The sequence below is a fragment of the Ictidomys tridecemlineatus genome, chromosome 7 (assembly GCF_052094955.1).
Source record: "Ictidomys tridecemlineatus isolate mIctTri1 chromosome 7, mIctTri1.hap1, whole genome shotgun sequence".
In the NCBI taxonomy this organism is placed as follows: domain Eukaryota; kingdom Metazoa; phylum Chordata; class Mammalia; order Rodentia; family Sciuridae; genus Ictidomys; species Ictidomys tridecemlineatus.
In genome coordinates this window covers 54,577,985-54,597,636 of record NC_135483.1, presented here as the reverse complement: position 1 = coordinate 54,597,636, position 19,652 = coordinate 54,577,985, and the positions used below count along the sequence as shown (strand labels likewise).

General features: G+C 36.9%; 1 protein-coding gene and 1 long non-coding RNA gene across 6 annotated transcripts in view; one reads left to right on the top strand and one right to left on the bottom strand.

Moving 5' to 3' along the window:
- LOC110599464 (uncharacterized) overlaps window positions 1-1,627 on the bottom strand; it is a 74,871-nt gene extending 73,244 nt beyond the window's left edge. For all 3 annotated transcript variants that reach the window (XR_005737827.2, XR_013423940.1, XR_005737830.2), the window contains exon 1: window positions 1,410-1,627. This is a non-coding gene — a long non-coding RNA (uncharacterized LOC110599464). The remainder of the gene's footprint in view (window positions 1-1,409) is intronic.
- The window catches only part of Zfhx4 (zinc finger homeobox 4), a 179,269-nt gene that overhangs the window by 482 nt on the left and 159,135 nt on the right, over window positions 1-19,652 (top strand). Inside the window, exon 1 of one of the 3 annotated variants that reach the window (XM_078016997.1) lies at window positions 1,943-2,284. The exons of the other annotated variants lie outside the window; for them this stretch is intronic. The gene's annotated coding sequence lies outside the window, so the exon portion shown is untranslated. Of the gene's footprint in view, window positions 1-1,942; window positions 2,285-19,652 lie in introns of those variants that run through there. 3 annotated transcript variants of the gene reach the window in all.

The window sequence follows — 19,652 nt, the reverse complement described above, 5'->3', positions numbered from 1 at the left end:
ACAATCTTTGATATTTCGCTCCCTCTCTCTCCCTCTCCCTCTCCGCCTCTCTCCCTCTCTGCCCCTAGCTCGCTTGCTCTTGCTTGCTCTCGCACACATCCCCTCATCCCGACCATCTCTTCCGCTCTGCCCCCCTTTTCTATCTCTTTTCCCCCTTTATTTGGCTCAAGGATTTTCTCTGCCGAGGGAGGGAAAGGGCACTAAGGGACCTGATTTTCCACTTTTTTTTTTGGGGGGGGGTGATGATTTTTCGAGATTTAACTTTTGGATTAAGTGGCAGATTGTCCACGTTTGGCCGAGCGGTTTTCTCTCCTTTTTCCTGTCTTTTCGCGTTCTGCCTTCACCGTGAGCTTGGGGCATTCTGGTGGCTTGGGGAAGCTGTCAGCTCCACAACCGCGCGGGTACTGCCTGGGATCCCCGCTTGCCCCACGCCCCTTCACCTCAATCGGAATGACTCTTCCTCTACTCCCATCCTCCGAAAGTTTGGATGTTGGTTGGTGGGGATTGAAGCCTCTCTTTCCCTCCCCCCACCTCTCTAATTTACCCTCTCCCTTTCCTTATTCAGCCTCTTTTTTTTTCTTCCTTCTTTTACCCGCCCACCCTCCCCCTCTTCTTAAGTTGCCCGAAAGGCGCTTAATGCTCGGGGCTGACGGAGGCCCTGGGATTCGTCTGCACTGGGCAGAGGGTTCCAAGAAGCTGGGGTAGGCGCTAGGGCTAGGGCAGAGGCTGCAGGTAGACACCCGCCCGCTGGAGCAGGAGACGGCAGGCTCCGCGGAGGGTTGCTCTAGGCTGTGCGGACGCCTGCAAACGGAAGGCAGGTCCGTTAGGAGGCGGGATCGCCCGGCCTCGGGGCTGGGGGCCCGGCAGGCTGCGGCAGCTCGCTAGGGGCGAGTTCGTCGCTGGGTGTGCGTTAGACCAAAGGGTAGACGCTCGCGGTTTGGGATTAAGAATTTTTTCCTTTCTTTTCTTTTTTTTTTTTTTGGCAAAGAGCAAGGGGTGCATGTGCGAGTGAGTGTGTGTGTGTGTGTGTGTGTGTGTGTGTGTGTGTGTGTGTATTAAGGGGCTGTGAGAACTGATTCATTCCCTGGGCTCCCCCGCCCCCCCCCCCAAAGGGTTTCATGTCTACAAATGAACTTCACCTCCTTCGCTTCTGCCGGCATCAAGCGCGCCTTCCGGCCGGAGCAGCTAAAAGAAGAGGGGCTGGAATGCGCCGAGTCTCGCCTTTTTCTACTTCTACACCCCCACCCTATTCTTTCTGCTTTTTTTCCTCTGTCGGAAAAAAAAATAATAATAAAATTTCTCATGGAATTGTATAAAGTTTCTCTGCCGATGACCAAGTTACAGAAGGTTTCCCATCCTGTCCCCCTTCCCCCAGAAGACGGTGTACTGGTTTGTATTTCTTTTGTTACCTGCGATCCGGGCGGGGGGCTCCGTTCGGCCGCTTGGGTTGGGGTCCGGCCCAGAAAGAAGGCTCCAGCGAGCGCCTTTGGCCGCGACTCCTCACTTCCGCGCGGTTCTGGTGAGGTTTTAGCTACCGTTCCGTGAGACACCCTCCTTGTAGGTACTAAAGGTTCAGATCGCAAACACGGACCCCCCCCCACCCCGACCCCTACACACACAGGGACACACTCACACTCAACACACGCTCACAGACACACACACACACATTCTCCCTTCTCCCCCCTACACCTCCGCCCCCACCTTGCCTTTCCCCTCCCCCCTTCCAAAAAAAAAAGCACACACACAACAACAACCCCCCCTCCCCAATCAAAACCAAACAAAAACCCAAAGACAAGTTCAGTGGCTGAAGATGGTGGATTGACACTGACTCAGACAGAGGCAGGTTCACCAGGAAATCTGGCCGTCCTGATTTCTGACAGTTGCATTTCCTCTCCTTGAGTCCTCCCCCCCCCTTTTTTATTAACTCTGTTCCATGTTTAATCAAGGATCATGTAGATGGCAAAAGGAGAGACAGAGAGAGGAGAGAGGAAGAGAGAGAGGGAGAGGAGAGAGAGAGACAAGAGACAGGAGGGTTTTTTTTTTTTATTGTGTTCTCCTGGATTTTCAGTGGCTTGATCCCTATAAACGTGGAGTGGTTAAAGCTCATATGTAGTATTATATTTTTAGTTGGGTGGATGGATGGAACAGTGAGGGAGAGGCTGCGGCTGCCGCTGCCTTTTCGGGTGTTGCTTAGATTAAAGCTGAGACTTGGCTGCGATTGGGACGCGACAGTGACACGGGCATCGATCGCTTCCATTGAGAGCAATGCAAAAACACAGCCCGGGTATGTAACACTCTCGGTGCCATCAACACTTGTTTTACTTTATATTTACTGGCAAAACTGACAGAGCAAGCTCAGACTTTTGTTTCTTTCTTTTCTTTTTGCTCTTTCCTCTTTTCTAACTGAAGAATAAAAACAATTGTATATAGAAATTGTTGGAAAGGATAGGTCTAAATAAAACAGGAGATATTCGGGATTATTTCACTACCTCTTTGACTGTGTTTTAGAGTTTTCTTCTCCACTGAGAAGCATATTAAAAAGAATGAAGGTTTTCTTTTTTTCCTTCCTCATCCTTTAAAAAAAAAATCCTTAAGGGAATATTTGATAGTTTTCAAGGTTTGAGGTTTCAATCAGCAGGAAGGCACACAAAAATAAAAGATGGCTAGCCAGCTGTTTTAACCTCTTGCACCTGGCTTCAGTGTAGGGATCATAAGGTTTATACAGTTATTTTTAAATGTTTTTAATATTTATGGCATAAACTGGGGAGAACATCACTGTGTATTTATTTAATAGCTAGCTGCTTTTGTATTAAAGATAGTTAACTCATATTCAAGTGTTTTCATTTTTTATAGCAATGAAGATAGGGTCAATGAAATATGGGGGAAATACCATAAATCTGAAAAGTGAAATGTACCCAAGGAACAAAGAAAGGTCAGGTAAACCAGCTGTGTAAGTCAAAGCAATAGCACCAACTGTAGGGTTAGACAGAGATAGTGAGCTGTGGGTCTATGAAGTGAAAGTTGCCACTTAAAGTTAAAAATGAGATAAGCATGTTCAGTTCTATTGTAATCTTTTGCAGTTTTTAGTAGATGAGCCCCAATCTGTTCATTAATTTTGAGCTACTTGGATTATTTTAGAAGATGCTGCAGACCAGCAAAGGAAAACATAGAGGCTAGAAAATTGCTGTTTAATATTGCAGAATTTACTGCTTCCATTCCGACCATGAGCCTAAATTTACACAATGAAATTTGATTATCTCTAATAACAATATTAGATCCTGCACTGGATGGATGAGAATTGAGGTGGTTTTGTTGATTGCAAGGGTTTAATGTTGCATTTCAGAATCTGATGTGGTTTGGCCTCCCTTCCATTAACTGGAAAACCCCTGAGGTTTTACAATTATTTCTTAAAGATAATACATTTAAGATTGCATTGGTAGGCTGAAGAAAAGTCATAAAGGCAAGAAGGGAAGCCCTTAATAACTCTTGAGATTCAGACATGTTCAGCAGTTAGATTGGCTCTGACTTCACCAAGGGTCGACAATGTGTCATTTCCACGAAGCCAAATTGCCCTCTGCCTATATGATATTAATGTGCAAATCAATATTTCAGGGATTAAATTTCCCTTCTTCATTTTTTATGGTTTCTACCTCAATAAGTCTCAAGTCTATTAGAAGAGGCCGGATGATTTAAAATCTTTCACTGCAGAATGGCTTGTCGTAGTCTTGTTTCACAGACCATTTTAGGATTTTCGTTATAGAGACTAAAGGCATCCTAAAGAAGTTGTGAGGCAGTGTAGAGCCAGGCTCAATAGTGTAAAGCCCTTGTTCGATTAAGAGCTAAAAGGTATTGAAAATATAATATATATGTTTATGTAATATATATATGTTCTGCTGCTTTAAAAATATTATGTTAATCACCTATTGATTTATTTCAAAATCAATTGAAGCTCCATTCTTATTAGTGATTTGTTCAGCATTCTTGAGGACTGTGTTAATTTTCTTATAGAGTATGCATGAATTAGCTTGGTGTGAAAGTATTGGTGGGGGATTTTCATTTGGCAACATATTCCTAAGGAGTATTTTTAGAAACCATTGTTTGTGAAAGTAATAATCAAGTGGTGTCATTTGCATACATTGTTGTCATAGCCATCATTGCATTTTGTGGCTGAGTGACTTGGCTGATATCTGTTAAATGAGGCCTTCTTCAATTCTCTTTTTTACATTTAGTTTCTAGCACTTAGTAGGGACAATGCTTCTTTTTACGCTCTAGGAGAAACACAATTATAAAAGAAAGTATGTGATTTGATTGAAAATAATACAAAGCAGAAATAAGGGGGGGCTCAAAATAAAAGATTGTGACTTTATCACATAATCTTGGGAAGGCCTACCGTCTATCATTTGGTCGTGTTTTATAGTCTTAAACCATCTGGACCAAGTTCCGCACAGCTGCACGAATTTCATATGTGATAGAACATTTTTTCCATTCAGTGTGAAATGTTCCTTCCTAAAAAACGTACACCAGACTCGCTTAATTTAGTCTGTTAAAAGAAATGCACATGAAAAAGGACAAAAGGCTCTTTAATCTCTGCAAGCTGTTTGTTTTTCTTCAAGATTCCTGTCTGTTTGGGTTTGAAAAGTCATGTTTATTGAGGAGATGATTCTGAGGTGTGACATTAAAATAATATATGATTTTTGGACTGGTGGCCATGCTCCTGCTTAATTTGCAGTACTACTTTTTATGCCTGTCAAAACACAGAGTTAATCTATCCTTATTTACAATTAATCTCAATAAAATTAATCTTAACTATGCTTTATTCAGTGGCTTAAAATATCTAATTATATTCAATTAACTGCTGTCATAGTAATTAACATTGCTTAATTGCCTCTGCATATATTTATGTAAAGCTCATTAGGTGCTGCTGACTCCTTTTCCCTTTTCTACTTGCTATTTTTCTGTTGTCAAACCATTTTCATTTCCCAAGGTTCGACAATGTCAATGAGAACAAATTCTTCACATTTTCTTGAAATGAATGTGATTGCCTTCCTTTGAGAAGATACTTGTTCTGAGCCTTTAAAGACTAATCCATCCCCCCTCTTCATTTTCCTTATCCCTGGTCCCTAGTACACTCACAAAATATTTTCTGTCATTGTTGCTAGAAATATGAGAAGCCAGGTTAAGCTTTGTGTTTATAAATGAAGAGCCTTTCTGTGTCTGCCTACAGGCTGTACCCACAGGCAGAGGGTTGTCTTTTTTTCCCCCCCATGTAAGACCATTCTAAGGGTTAAAGACTTGGCCAAGGTTCAAACTGAGAAGCGCCCAGGGAAAGTGCATGTGAATATGTACAAGTTTCATGTAATTAGTGCTTAATTATATTAACATATGCAAATTGTCAACTTAGGAGCTTGTTGAGCTGGCAAAGATCAGCTAGGCACAATTGCTGTATTGTTCTGAAACAATAATGGATTTCAAGTTGGATTGTGGAAACACATAACTAGCTATCTAATTTAACTCATACCATGGTGAAATTTCATTAGTCTCCATGGAGACTGGTTTAATTGTGCTGACTAATGTTCTGGGCTGCAGAATGTCCTAAAAAGAAAGCGTTGTTTGCCTAATCCACCTTACAATGACACTTGTTTGTACATGTTTCCCTTGTGTGGGAATTTGCATATGCAAATAAATAGTTTCTCTGCCCCATTTGTCATGGCTGTTCATTACCCATGAAGAGGACATTGTTACTAGGCTGTTACTGAGTCTCCCAAGATGGGATAGTGTCAACCAGTCCAGCTACATTCTTTCATAATTTGTTTCTGATTAATAGACCAGAGTGAGTCTCATTCTCTTTGGGCATCTATAAAGGGAAGGTCAGTTCTGTCACAGAAAAGAGTTTCTGCAGCAACTGAAGGACTTTTATTCTTCTTCTTCATCTTCTTCTTCTCCCCTTTCCACCTATTGGTTAACATAATCATATTTGAAATAATGGATTCTTGTTCTAAGAATGCCTCTACTAATAATCTCTAGTTTCCTAAAGCAAAAAGATAGGAAAAGAAAGGATATTCTGTTATTGGAATATTAATCCTGTTTTTGACAGAAAGGTAAACTGATATAATTGCTTTTCAGTTGAAGGAATGGGGGTTTATACAAGTGTGAAAGCATCGGAAAAGGATTAGCATTTTTTTGCATAATGAAAAGCTCTGTTGAATAGGGTCCTGAATGGCTGACTGAATGACTAAGATGAAAGGAAGATGAAAATGCAGGCGTCTCTTTCTTATGTCTCTGCTGTGCTCTCTCTAAAGTTATGTTTGTCCAAGACTTGAGAAAACAAGCAGTGGCTCAGATTTCAGCAACTTTATGAGATGCCCTGAGTTTCCATCATCATTGGGAAGTAATATGTATGACAATAGTGCAGCTAGAGAATGATCAACAGACATTTGTATGTAGAAGAGTTTTCAGAAACATGCCAGGCTAGCCAAATATTGACTATTGAGTATCAAGAATTCCCAGCGCTTTGCTGGCAAAAAACAGTTATTTTAGAAGAGGCCAGTAGTATGGCATGAATATTTAATTCATTTGACAGTGGAACATATAGTGTGCTTTATTTTTTCCCCATCCAATGTAAGTGGGGGAATACTTCACGTGGAAAGAGTTGTATACTCTGAATTTTGGCAATGTTGATTGTTTTAAGTGGTCTATCAGCTTTTGTGCCTGGGAGGGAATAGCAGAAGAGGATAGAGTTATTTTCTTAGGATTGGATTCATAAACTTCTGAATACATTCATCATGTTGCTTTGTCGATGTAGTGTATATTTTGTCTTTAGGAAGTATTTTTTCAAAGGTCTAAGTACTGTGTGTTCACTCTTGGAAACATTTGCTGTACAGTTTTCCCTTGTCACTAGTTAGGGCTGTAACTGGTTATCAGTTGACAATGTGATCAGGGCTCTTAATGATGTTTCTACAACCATAATTAGGGCAGTTAAAATGCCAAAAGTGTTAAGACACTTTCAAAGGTGGGAATCAGTTCCTTTGTATATATGTAAATCATTGCAGTGTAGATAATTATTTTTATGTATACATTTTAAACAGGCTCTTTCCGGTTTGAGGTCACCACAACATGATCCATTGAAGGCTGCCCAGAGCAGGGCTGAGAGATTTCTCCAGTTATTAACCTAGCTGGTTTGTCCTCAGGTTGTAGAACTTCCCTCTGCCTCATCACTTTGGTGGTTCAGATGCTGAGGTACTGTTATATAAAGACTATATGGAAACTTGGGAAATCAGAAGTGTTTTTCACGTAAATTAAAGTGTAAGGGTTGCCTCTTGAGTATAGCATATTGTAAAGGAAAAACTGTTTGATCTTTGTTATAAAGTCACCAAAATTCTTTACTGGAGTTCTTTTTAAAATTTGTCAAGAAATTCTGGATTGTTTCAGAAACTTTTATGGTTTACTTTATGATATGCTTGAAAAAAGTCTTAAAAGAACAAAAAAACATCCACATGGAGGCTATTCTTTTACATGAATAAGGTCTTATTAAGGTGTTTCCATAAGAAGAATGTGTTAATTTAAAAAATAAATTCATTTATATTTTAAGACATTGTTAACCAAGCACCATGTGTTGTAACTGGCAGTTTTCCAGCCACCATGGAAGTGGATCACACATGGGCTAATAGTCGCTTATGTGATGTCTGCATTCTTAGGAAATGGGCAAAAGCCCAGGGTATTCCGATATCAAGATTTTAGTAATCAGACAGAAAGCAGAATATATGTTTATATGTGAACAGATGGACACATGTGAGAACTAAAAGTGCACAATTTCTCTTGGCACTTGTTTTAGTTATCCCTGACGATATAACCAAGACCTCAGTGCACTCGCAGTCTTTGATGGCTAAGGACAAAATGGGCTTTTAATGAGGGCTCAGTGGCATTATTTTCTTGCATAAGGATTGTGCCCCCTTGTGATCTGGCTGGAGTTGATATTCTGCTAATTCCCTGGTTTCTAAGCTTCACAAGTTTCCTTGAAAGTTTGATATGGTTTCCCATTTGTCGTATAATCCTCAGCTCAGGAATGGCTGCTCTCTACTCTCCTACTCTTTTAAAGATTTGTCAGTGAAATAAAATATTTGCCATTTTGAGGCGTTTTTGTATGTACACACTCAACTTTGGAAAAATGGCATTGACGTTAAAGTCATTTGACAAGCAGCATCTCAAATAAATTAGCTACTTGAACATTATAGAGATTTTTTAAAAAGACAAGTAAAATTTCAAGAATTTGAGCAGATTGATTTGGTGAATATTTCATAATGCCCTGATGGTCCAAGCAAGTCCCAAATAGGTGTTTCCAGTGCAGGGGTGCATACACCAGCATTATATATCAGATGACAAATCATTTCTAAAGTTTGCCTGTCCTGGGGATACAATAGTTCTCAGATGATAATTACTATGTGGTACACAGAGCACACACCTCTAAAAACAAAATTTATAGGTTCCACTGTATTCTAGCTATAAAAACAGAAAGCATTCAGCAAATATTTCCTCATATCTAAATCATTATAACCAAGGAAAATTGACTTTGGGGTTAAAATATGCATTTTATAACTGTCCATAAAATTATTTTCCTTCATTGTAAAGAAGAAAGGAAACCCATAGCTGTAACAATGTTAAAATATAAGAACATGTGAGCTGGTGTATGCCACCTGGTTGTACTTCTAAAATGGAAACAGAAGGAAACTTTGCAAGAGACATGTTTTTAGAGAATCTTAAAATTTGCCTGTTTGGAAGAATAAGTTGAAGAAGCCCAATCATTGTTAGGTTTGTATTTTCTAACATATCTTCATTAAACTGGCAATACTTTTCTAATACGACTTCTCTTAACTTAGTAATGATGCAATTCATTCTTAAGCCTTCCTGAGCCTATGAGTTGAGAATAAGAGTGGATCATCTCTTTTGGTTCAGTAGATACGATTCTGTTTCATCTTCCCTAACACTCCTGTTCTCATACACACACACATACACACCTACCTTCTTTGCATGTTGGTGACTCTTTCCTGCTTAGATACTTTCATAGTGGTAATCTGTGAAAAATTTCCCTCCATAGATTAAATTGTTTTCATTTTCTAAGAATTGGCCAATGTAATCTCAACAGAAAAGAGCAGGTAGGATGGAAAGACAACCAAGGGCTATCAAAATGCTAGAGCCTAAGAACTGCCTTAGAGTCAACTTATTTTACAATATGGGCTATTGAGTTCAGGAAAAGTAATAATTGACTTACTAACCAGAGTAGGGGTGATGTGAAAATGTGAGAACTCAAATATTGTCACTCAGGTACCAATGGTCACTCAAGCATATTGACTGTTTGGGAAAGGATTTGTTGCATGAATATGAAGCTGATGGAATCATGGAAAGAAGCAAAGCAAATTGTGCAGTGGTTGTTTAAGAGTGATACTGTCTCCTCTGAGAGTGAGTTCTCTGTTACTGAGAGAAACCAAGTGAAATCTGGATGACCTCTTATCACTGTGACTGCTCAACATATTTTTATGGTAACTAGGAGGTTACATTAGGTGCTTTGAATGGCCAAAAAGAATCTATGATTCATAAAACTACTGATGATCTCAGTGACTTAAAATGTATTTAATAATCATGAACATGGTGTGAACAAGAACAAAGTTTCCGTTCGGTGTAAGGAAAGAAAATGAAGACAAGGTTGTGATGTTTTAAAGCCTGCAGAGTGTACAGAAAGAATGACAGTTAAGGCCAGGCATACCTTTGATTCTGTTTACTTTGGATTCCTTTTTCTTTTTAAATGAGTTTATTTATTTAAACTTAAAATGTAGAAATTTGTAAATCATCTTCAACTTCATTTTTTTGGTGGGGGGAGGGTGGTAATGAAATGACCAACAGGAATTGTGTTAGATATATAAAACAGTTGAGTTTAATTCCTATAATGGGTGATCTTATCCACTTATTCAATCTTTCTGAGCCTCAGTTTCCCCACCTATATCTCAAGGTTGAAAGAAATTACATAAGACTAAGGTGCTGTGAATGTTAAATAAGTGAATATGATAGGACCTGATATCCAGACCTTTGTTCCTTCATTTCTTTTCCTCCCTCCCTCCCTCCCTCCCTCTCTCTCTCTCTTTCTTTCTTTCTTTCCTGGTTTTAATGTAATGTTCAGCTAATGAGGTTTTGACAAAGCAAACCTAACTAGATGGGTTGAGTAGCAGCAGTGCCCCTCGTCTCCCAAGAGAAAGAGACAGGAATTAGGCAGTGAATATGTCTACCAGATAGGAAATAGAGGTAGGCCTTCTTCTCATATTGTTTTATCATTGACATGTCCCTAGATGGCATCTAGGTTAGTAGTCCTCCCACATCATTATTTGCTACTCCATCATCACAAGTTGGTTGGGTTCCAAGGGCTTCTAGATATTTAATGCATTTCTGGGTCTTCATTTTTTCTAAGAAGCAAATTAGGACAGAAATAGTTTTTAAATAATTTAGACCTTGGTCTATTCACATGAACTCAGGATTACAGACTGTCCATTAAATACAATAACAGAAGAGACCACAATACTTATTTCAGCCTTACAGTTGACCTAGTCTGCTTAAAAGCCTTTGAATCAGAGGATTTTCCAAAACTGGATTAGATGTTGTAGAAACACCTTTATATGTACTTGGTATTAAGATACTTTGATATGCCATGAAAGGAATATAGATACCATTAGAAAATGCCCTATTGACCAAAATTTATACCAACCTAGAAAGAAATACAGCTATTAAAAATCCAGTAATTGCTACAGAACTCTTAAATTTTCTTGGGAAATTTTATGGCCACATTATGTGTCTTCACCTGGCATCCTTTATATTTTTTATAATAATGCATTATTCAATAGGGGACTACCCAGGTTTAACCATAGTAAGATTCATAAGAGTTAATAATTATATACATGCTAATTTTTTGATCATCTAGAAACTGAAATCTGTTTCTGTTATGGTTTTAAACTCTTTTTATTCTTAATAATTTCCCCCTTGTTATACATGTTAGATAAACATTTATACACATAATTATTTTTTAGATTTTATAAGGGAAATATAAGTATATTTGGACTGTAATTTTCCAATTTTGTATTTGATTATTTCTTAGTATTTATATAAGTTTGGTTCATAATATTTGTTTAAATGTTTCTTAAAAATTAAAATGTGTGCATGATTTATGTTCTAATCATTATAAGAGGGCCTGAATTTGATAGTTCATTTGAGGTATATTTTGTTAAGTCTAAGCATTTATTGAATACTGATCAGGATAAGGAAATCTTTCACTGAAAGAAAAAATATATTATTACTTTAGCATTTTTCATGATCTTTAAGAGTTTCTTTAAATAAATTTCAGCCTCCATGAGGGCAGCACCACATCTGTATTGACAGTGATGAATATATTATTGGCAACCCCATGGTGCTCAATAAATATCTGTTGAATGAATAATAATTAAAAACATACATAGAAAATGGCAGTCTGTTATACTACCGGAATCTGCCTTTTCTCTTGAAATCGTGTTTCTGAAAAGAAATATACAACTTTAAAAACAGCTGGGCCTGTCTTGGAAAATTCCATGGAGAAAACTATCTTCTAGTGCAATCTAAATGGGTTTTTATATTAGAACCACAGATTATTGCAGTCAGAAGGGATATAACCCAATCTCCTTGTTTAACTGATAAGGAAAGTGAAGCTCATAGAAATTCCTGGGAAGCATCACATAAGTATAGAATGCAGCTGATGAGATTGTGTATGTGTATGCATGTGTTCTCTTTAGTGAATTACATATATAGATATATAGATATATATATCTATATATGTAATTCATATATATATATAATTCATATATAAGCTAAGCCAAGTAAGATACATATATATATATATCTTACTTGGCTTAGCTTCTCCTGTATTAAAAATTCTATTCTATTAACATGAGAATTATTTTTTTCTGCTAGGAAATTAATTATTTTTTTAAATTTGTGGCATTTTTCCAAGCCAAGGAAGTTTTTTGTTTTTCTTTTTTCTTTTCCTCTTTAAGATGCTCTAGTTCTTATGATGACTGAGTGTTCTGCTCTGGGATTGTAAAGCTAAGCTGTTAGAGATAGACAAAAATTGCCTGGAAGGTGAAAACTTGCAGGAAAAATTGGGGTGGGTCATTTAGTTGTTGAAATGAAGCAGGGTGCAGATTAGGAATCATTATGGTTTGCCAGAAGTTGCTGGTCATAGAAGCCTGTTTAAGTGCTCACTGTCAACAAGGAAATCATGGGCAGCACTTAAAGTGGCTCACCTCTGATTTATTCATAAACCTCACACGAGCACTTGGCTTTGTTCTTGCTCTAGGAAGGGGGACTGATGCCAATAAGAACAGGAATAAAGAGCTCCTTGCATGGTCCAAGAGTGAATAGCACTTTACCTCAAAGCCTGACCTCCTTTCTCGCGGTCTGTTTTGCGAGAGTTGACTCTGATTGGCTGTGTGTCCTCAGATGAATGGAGAGAAGAGGTTATAACAAGGATCTACTCTGTAAACTCCATAGTGTACATAACAAGAACTATGCAACTGGAACTTGGGTTCTGACTTAACCTGAAGGTTGTGATCTTTATGCTAAATGAAAAGGCTTCCTTTTCTAAGAGCTTGAAGAGTTTCACTTTTCATAATAGTCAGAAAATATTGTTTATTTCTAATTGAAGAGTACAATGATCTCAGAGTAAAATTGTTTTTGACAATGTGTCCCTACGCTAAAGGAAATCGAGAGAGACTTAATAACATAGCAAATTAAGGGTCTGAGACAAAATAGGTACTACACTGGGGCAGAAACAAAGAAATTGGTTGGCTTGCTGATTGATTAGCTATGTTTATCTGAGAAACTTTATTTGTGTCATTTTGCAAATTATGCTCTGCTCTAGCCGCCCATGTTGAGGGGAACAAGGGGAGAGGACCTTTCAGAGACAGTCAGCTGGCTGGTGTGCACTGGGGCAGAGGTTGAGTGGAGTTACTTAAATCCCCAGAGCAACATTTAGTTAATGTTAGTGTTACATCCCACCCCCACCTCCCATGCCCAATCTTGTTCACTCAGGCTTCATTGCTCTTTTTGATGGAGGTATTTTCTTATTACCTATAGTGCATATATTTACAAGAAAAAAATATTTTTTTTCCTCCAATTTTTTACAACACATTGCATGAACCCAGAAGAGCCATATTAGGAGATGGTGATGAGAGTTAATGATATATCTTTAGATAAAGCCATCCTCCCCTGCAATCACATCAGAGTCATCAGCTCATTTGTCATGGCTGAAGTGAAAATGTCAAGACCAATGAGTGTATGAGTGCTGAAGGGGCGAAAGGGCTTTTGGAGAGAGACATTTTTGTGCTGGGAGTTGGCCATGGCTTAGATTTAGCTCCAGGGAAATATTGGGATTAGCCAACACTGTGTATAAATCCTTAGCATCACAGAATTAGTTGGGAAAATGGGGAGGTGAGGTCATGAGGATGGGCACATTTCTGGAGACATGCTCTAGGCTGCAGTCCAGAAACTATGGAAAAGAATGAGTTGATTTAATTAAAACTATTTTAAGGAGTATGTGATAGGAAGGACCACTGATTTCAGCCAGATTGAAGTTACAGGTTTGAATGGCATCAAGGGAACACCTGTAATAATATCTGTTAAGTTTTAAGTGTTTTCATTAAAAGAATTTCAATCTTCTATCTAAAAACTTTACAGGGAGATAATATTTGAAGACACAAAGGTAACATTCAGGTGTAAAGCAGTGTTGATAGTAGACTGGAAGTGAATACTTTATGTAAATAACAATAATTAAGTGAAATACTTGCTACATTGTTGAGTTTACATAAAACCTGGAAGCTAAACTTTCTTTACACAGAGCTCATTCTGAAACTTTAATTGAAAAGTAACTTATTTTCTTTAGTTACAGAAGTCCTTATCTTTGATAGACCAATGACAACAGATTTATTTCATTTTGGGTCCAGTTAACTGTTCTCTTTCAGATAGTGTACCCATACAACCTTTTCTTGTTTAATTCTATTGATTTACAGTGTTAAAGTGAAATAATCTGATACCTGTTTCCTGCCCTTTGAGTATTTGTCATCAAAGAGGCTGATTAGTTTTTTCCCCCAGCTCTTTAGCTGTTTTAAATGTATAATTATCATTGCATGTCATTTGATAGCTGCACTAATTGCTGCCAACCATTGTCTGTTTGCACTTAATGCTGAAACCTGATCAACATCCTGCTTTGGTTGATGTTTGGTGGTAAACTTTAATTAACTCTTATTGCATTGAAGAAGAGTTCAGCCTTGGTGCTAACTAATCATTTACCTTCATTATGTCCTGACAGCTCCACTTGTTCTTGGTCCTAATAGATACACCAGTCAGTAAATAAACCTGCAAACCTCATGCCTTGTAGTTGCTTCACACTGATATTTTGCTACTTAAAGTATAAGATAATTGGGCCCAGATAATTATTTAGTTAGTTTAGTATCTCTAGTTCTGCAGACACTAATCTTAAATTGCTTCTTTCATGCTGGACAATTTCATTTTAATAGAAACTGTAGATTTGAGATAACATTATTCCTTCAACATGGTTCCTCTGAACATGCATCTTTTGAATCAATACAATTAAGCTTGTCTCCTGTTGGAATTCTTGTAATTATTTTTCCTGAAATACTTTTCCTGTAATGATATTGAAGTTAAAGTAATCAGGTTACCAGCAGATCATGTAAAATTCAACTCAAAATTGCTGGCTGCTTGATTTTAATTTGTCTGACATCAAGTTTGTTTGAAAAGGGATAATATGTGGGTAAACCAAGGAGCTTAAATTATGGTTGACGTTTGTTTGTTTATAATGAAATCTAATTAAAGTTCATATATTTAAAACACAAAAGTTAATTACTGAATTGCTCACTTCACTGATGGGCAGCAGTCAAATTAACTTTCACGCCAAAAAAGAAAAAAAAAAGTAAGAGAAAAGAAAAAAATAAACAACAAAAACCCAAAACAAAAGGATCTTCCTAATAGAAATAAAATAACCAACTAATCTTAGTGATCAAACATAAATTTGCCAATATTTCATCCAGAAGAAAACTTGGCATTCCACTTATGTTCCCTATTATGCTAGTCCTAATGTGGTTTTTAATATAAAGTAATTTAAAATATTTACATGGAATATAAAAAGAGACTTGTATTTGGTAGACTCCAAGAGTATTATATAGTAAGAGGCACTTGGTAGTGATTTAAAGAATTATGAATATAGCTTTCTTCATTAAAACTATTTGAAATCATGTAACAGCATAGCAATCATTGCTCAGGGAATAGGAATGTTTGCTGGAATACCTGACCTGTGATTAGTTTTATGAAGATAATTATGGTAGGTTTAGCCTGCAAGGAATGATGTTTTTTAAATGTACTTACACTGTTATACTTATTGTTATATTGTTTATGAGAGCATATTCATCGGAATGATGAAAGATAAAGAATTATACAATTTTTATGCAATCAGTTTTCTCTTTTAAATATCCCATTAACAGGAGTTCAATAATCAGTTTTACATATGTATAGACAAAGAAGGAAAAATACAAATGTATATTAGAATATATTGTCATCACACTGTATATGAGATAAATATGTGTGTGCAAGAGCTTTCACTAATCTAGCAAGTCTTTTTTAAACCAAATATTGTCATTACATATACCTTAATAAAACCAATTAAGCTTAATTTTTAAATGTTCCTATGTGGTGGTTAAAAAGCATTGTCAACTAAACACCCGGACTGTTGTGCATTTCAGTGAGATTAGTCAACTATATTTTAGAGAATAGCAAAATAAACATATGGAAACGGTTATTTATAAATTTCCAAAAATGATTGATGTAGTCCATGTTTTTTCCAAGGAAAGTAAAGAGTTTCATGTTAAAGCTTCATGTTTATCAGTATTATACTCTGGAAGTTTCAAATATGAAAGGGATTAAAAGACAGAGGTCTGAGAAAGAGATTCTGTCCATTACTGAGATGCTTATAAAATTGAGGGTAATATATGCAATCTTTTAGTATTTTCAGGGAGTGTACTTGTATGTATTTTAAATATAATACCTGGTTGATTTATAGATTTGTATTTATTTAGGGACAAAAAAGTAAGAAATCATATAGTCACTTAACAATAATCCTACTTTGCATAGAGGAGATGATTAATTCTTAAGTATGGCTAGGTCACTGGCATTTAGAGGTACTTCTTTCTTCTTTAGGAACAAAAAAAAAGTCAGTATATTCTCACAATATTGGCAAACAACAGCTTTCTAGTAATACTTTAGCTGATTAGGACATCCTTACCCTTTAATGAAGCAATCACTAGAAAGCCCCAATGTCAGCTGGAATACTAGCAAAACAGTATCAAGGAAAGAATCAGAAAGAGGCACTGAACATAATTACAGTTCATATCCTTGTCTCACACCAATGCAAACTATTCATTTTCAATTAGAATGAATATGAAAATTAGAAATCAACTAGATCAGTTAAAAGCACCAAAGTTTGTTTACAGCAATAGCTCCAGTATTGGGACCATCTTGCCCACTGATTATGAAAATTTCCTGAAGGAAACAAATAAAATGAGTCATATAATGGTGTAATTTGGTTAAAGGGTGATTATTGATTCCTCTCTAAGGAAAGTAGCTGGAGTTTGATTAAAGTTTTAAAGAAAACTGAGTGAAATTCCTATTTCCCATGACTAATCAAATTAAGAGCTATTGGCCTCATTGGTAAAGTATACCTTTCCTCTTCAGTTCTGCAACACATATGTTTAATGCTATGTAATTGTCATACAAAGTCCACATAGGTTTAGTGATGTGAGAATGGGAGAAAAATGAGGGTAGGATGAGAGAAAGAGAAAGAAAAAGAATCAAAGTGGAAGAAGAAGACCTTGCATCAACCACAAGGGCCCTATTTATAGAGAAGAAAACAAATCTGCATTGAATAGCTAATTTAGGTTTTAATGAGAAAAATGAGAGGGAAACAGGGAAAAATGACTTAGTGACTCGAACACTCATATTTGTCTTTGTAAACTTTCCCTTCTTAAAAATGTGCTTGTTTTAAATGCTGAATATATTTGGTTACATCCTTCTATTCAAACTTAATTACCTTCTCCCCTTTGTCATGACATGGGTGGAAAGTTTTTTGCCGTGTCAGGAGAGGTCGTCACACATTCTTTTGCAGTTCTCTTCATTAATTCCTTCTTGCAGAAGCATTTTCTCTCGTGCTGGGAAGGTAGAAGGGTGTAACAGAAGAGCCCTGAAACATCAGCAGGAAGCTCTAAGCTGGTTAATGCAGTATAATTGTCTGGACATAGACTGGTCTTTGTTTGTGTGGTTCACTCCGAATCAGCTGTAATTAACTCCAGAGTGTTTCCAGATTGCCAGCAAAGAAAAATTACAGCTTTTCTGTTTTAAATTGTAAAGCTCACAAACATTAACTATGCAGATTGCATTTACTTTGATATATTTCTATCCTGCAAGAAAAAAAGCTTGCTTGGCTCCCCTTCCCACCTCTAAAAATGTGCTTTTGTTAAGTTATTTGATTTAGTGTCTATTGAAACATAATGGTTCCTTAATAGTTGGGTTTGAAACCTTTTTACTTAAAAATTTCAATCCTTTGACATCCTTATATTTGCCTTCCTTCTTGCTAATGTTTTTAATACTGCAATGGGAAAGAAGTTATGCAGTCTTTTATGAAATACTAAACATCTACTAAAATAAGCAAATTGCAGAGAAAGCCTGCTTAAAGAAAACCACCTCTAAAGGTTGAGATCAAAGATATATTCTGACGTAATCCGTGCTTCCACACAGGTACTTCACCTGTGTTTTGATCTATCAAAAGAGAGACTGTGAGAAAAGTACGATTTCACTACCTTCTTCTCTTGGTCAGCACACCACACCCTTTTAAAAGCTTCTGTACAGTGGTTTATAATTATGAATTCCAGCATGGGTAAAAATGAGGTAGCGGTGTGAGCTAATACAGACTGGTACACAAAAGATCTGTCAGCAACTGATGCAAAAAAAAAAAAAAAAGAAAGAAAGAAAAAAAAAGTCCAGCCAAAAATCTTTTTTTTTTCTTTCTTCTGAATTTAACAATAAGGAATTTAAGCCTCAATGTGGCTTTAGCAACCAAAGAAAAGAAGCTCTTGGTGTCTGCATAATACCACTTTGATGGATTTTTTTCATCAGTTCTCTGTACGTGGCAACAAATAAACAAGTATAATTATACTTGTGAAGGTCTATTCATTGCTTTGTCAGGATTAGATATATGTGCCGTTTTCACACTGCGCCTCTCTTTTGTCTTTGCCTAACTCACTATGACATATTGATAGAGGATTTGGAATGGGGAAAAGGCCACAGCAGAGACAGTGATGACCTTTTGGAAACTTGATATAATTCAAGGATTTTTATTTATTTTCTTTTTTTTTTAATTTGCAACTTGTTACTAAACTCTCTCATAAGTGGACAACTTTTAACTTGTTTAAAATTGAGTAAAGACTCGCAGTGTCAGGAGGTGACTAAAGAGCAGATGAGAATAAAAACAATAGGCTGAGGAGTGCATTGGTCTCCTTTCCCAGCCCTTAGCAGAGTGGCTGTCCTAGCATTCCTTTCCCATTATTCTGTCCTCTTGATCAGATCACGTTCTTTTTAATCATTTCACAAACACTGTCTCACTGGACCGTAGAGGAGTGCTGGGACAATCTCAATTAAAAAACAGAGGTAAAACTGGCCTCTCTGATTTTGGGTTCTAATGGGAACTCTGCTTGCTGAATGCAAAGGAATTCCTCTATTGTTCAGAAAGCACCCCCTTTCATTAGCTTGGCTCCTTGTAGGTGGGTTTGGTCACTTAGCAGAGCAGAGTTTAGGAAGCAGTGACTGCAGACGAAAGCCAAGCAGAACGAGCCAAAAAAAAAAAAAAAGTATTTTTTTTTCCTGAATATTGTCCATTATTTCCGAAAGAGGGATTTGACATGATCAAAGTCACTGATCTTGTGAATTACCAAGAATACCAAAAAATGTGTACACACATTCTAAGCAGACCAGCAGGTATGTATTGCTCTGAATTTAGTTTTAAAATTATATTAGGTTTTCTCTTTGAAAGTTTTTGAGGATTTTGGTGATATTTGAAAATACAATGTTTGGCAGTTGAGATAAGAAATAGGTGAAGACTAAATAGAAACCAGCTTAAATGGTTACACAGACTTTTTGGAATGAATTCTAATGGTTTAAGTTACATGGTTATCTTCATGGTCTTCATACTGAGACTTTATAAAACTTTTGCATAAGTTTCCTCAGTGGATCACATGATAAAAGAGAAACCTCATCTGACATTGATAACTATAAAATCAGTTAGCATCACATTCAGTGTCACTGTACATACTAATCTAAATGACTATTTAATTGCACAAGCAAAAGTGATTCCATCACTGAAAACCATTGCTATGGTTATAGTTAATAGTTTCAGAGAAAATTTAAGACTCAGGTACTGTATTACTATCTAGATAGTTTTGTTATTGTTGGCTTTGAATGAAATGTAAACTTAATTGTATAAAAGACTTATGTATTTGACTTAGTTTCTGATTCATATGTAACTT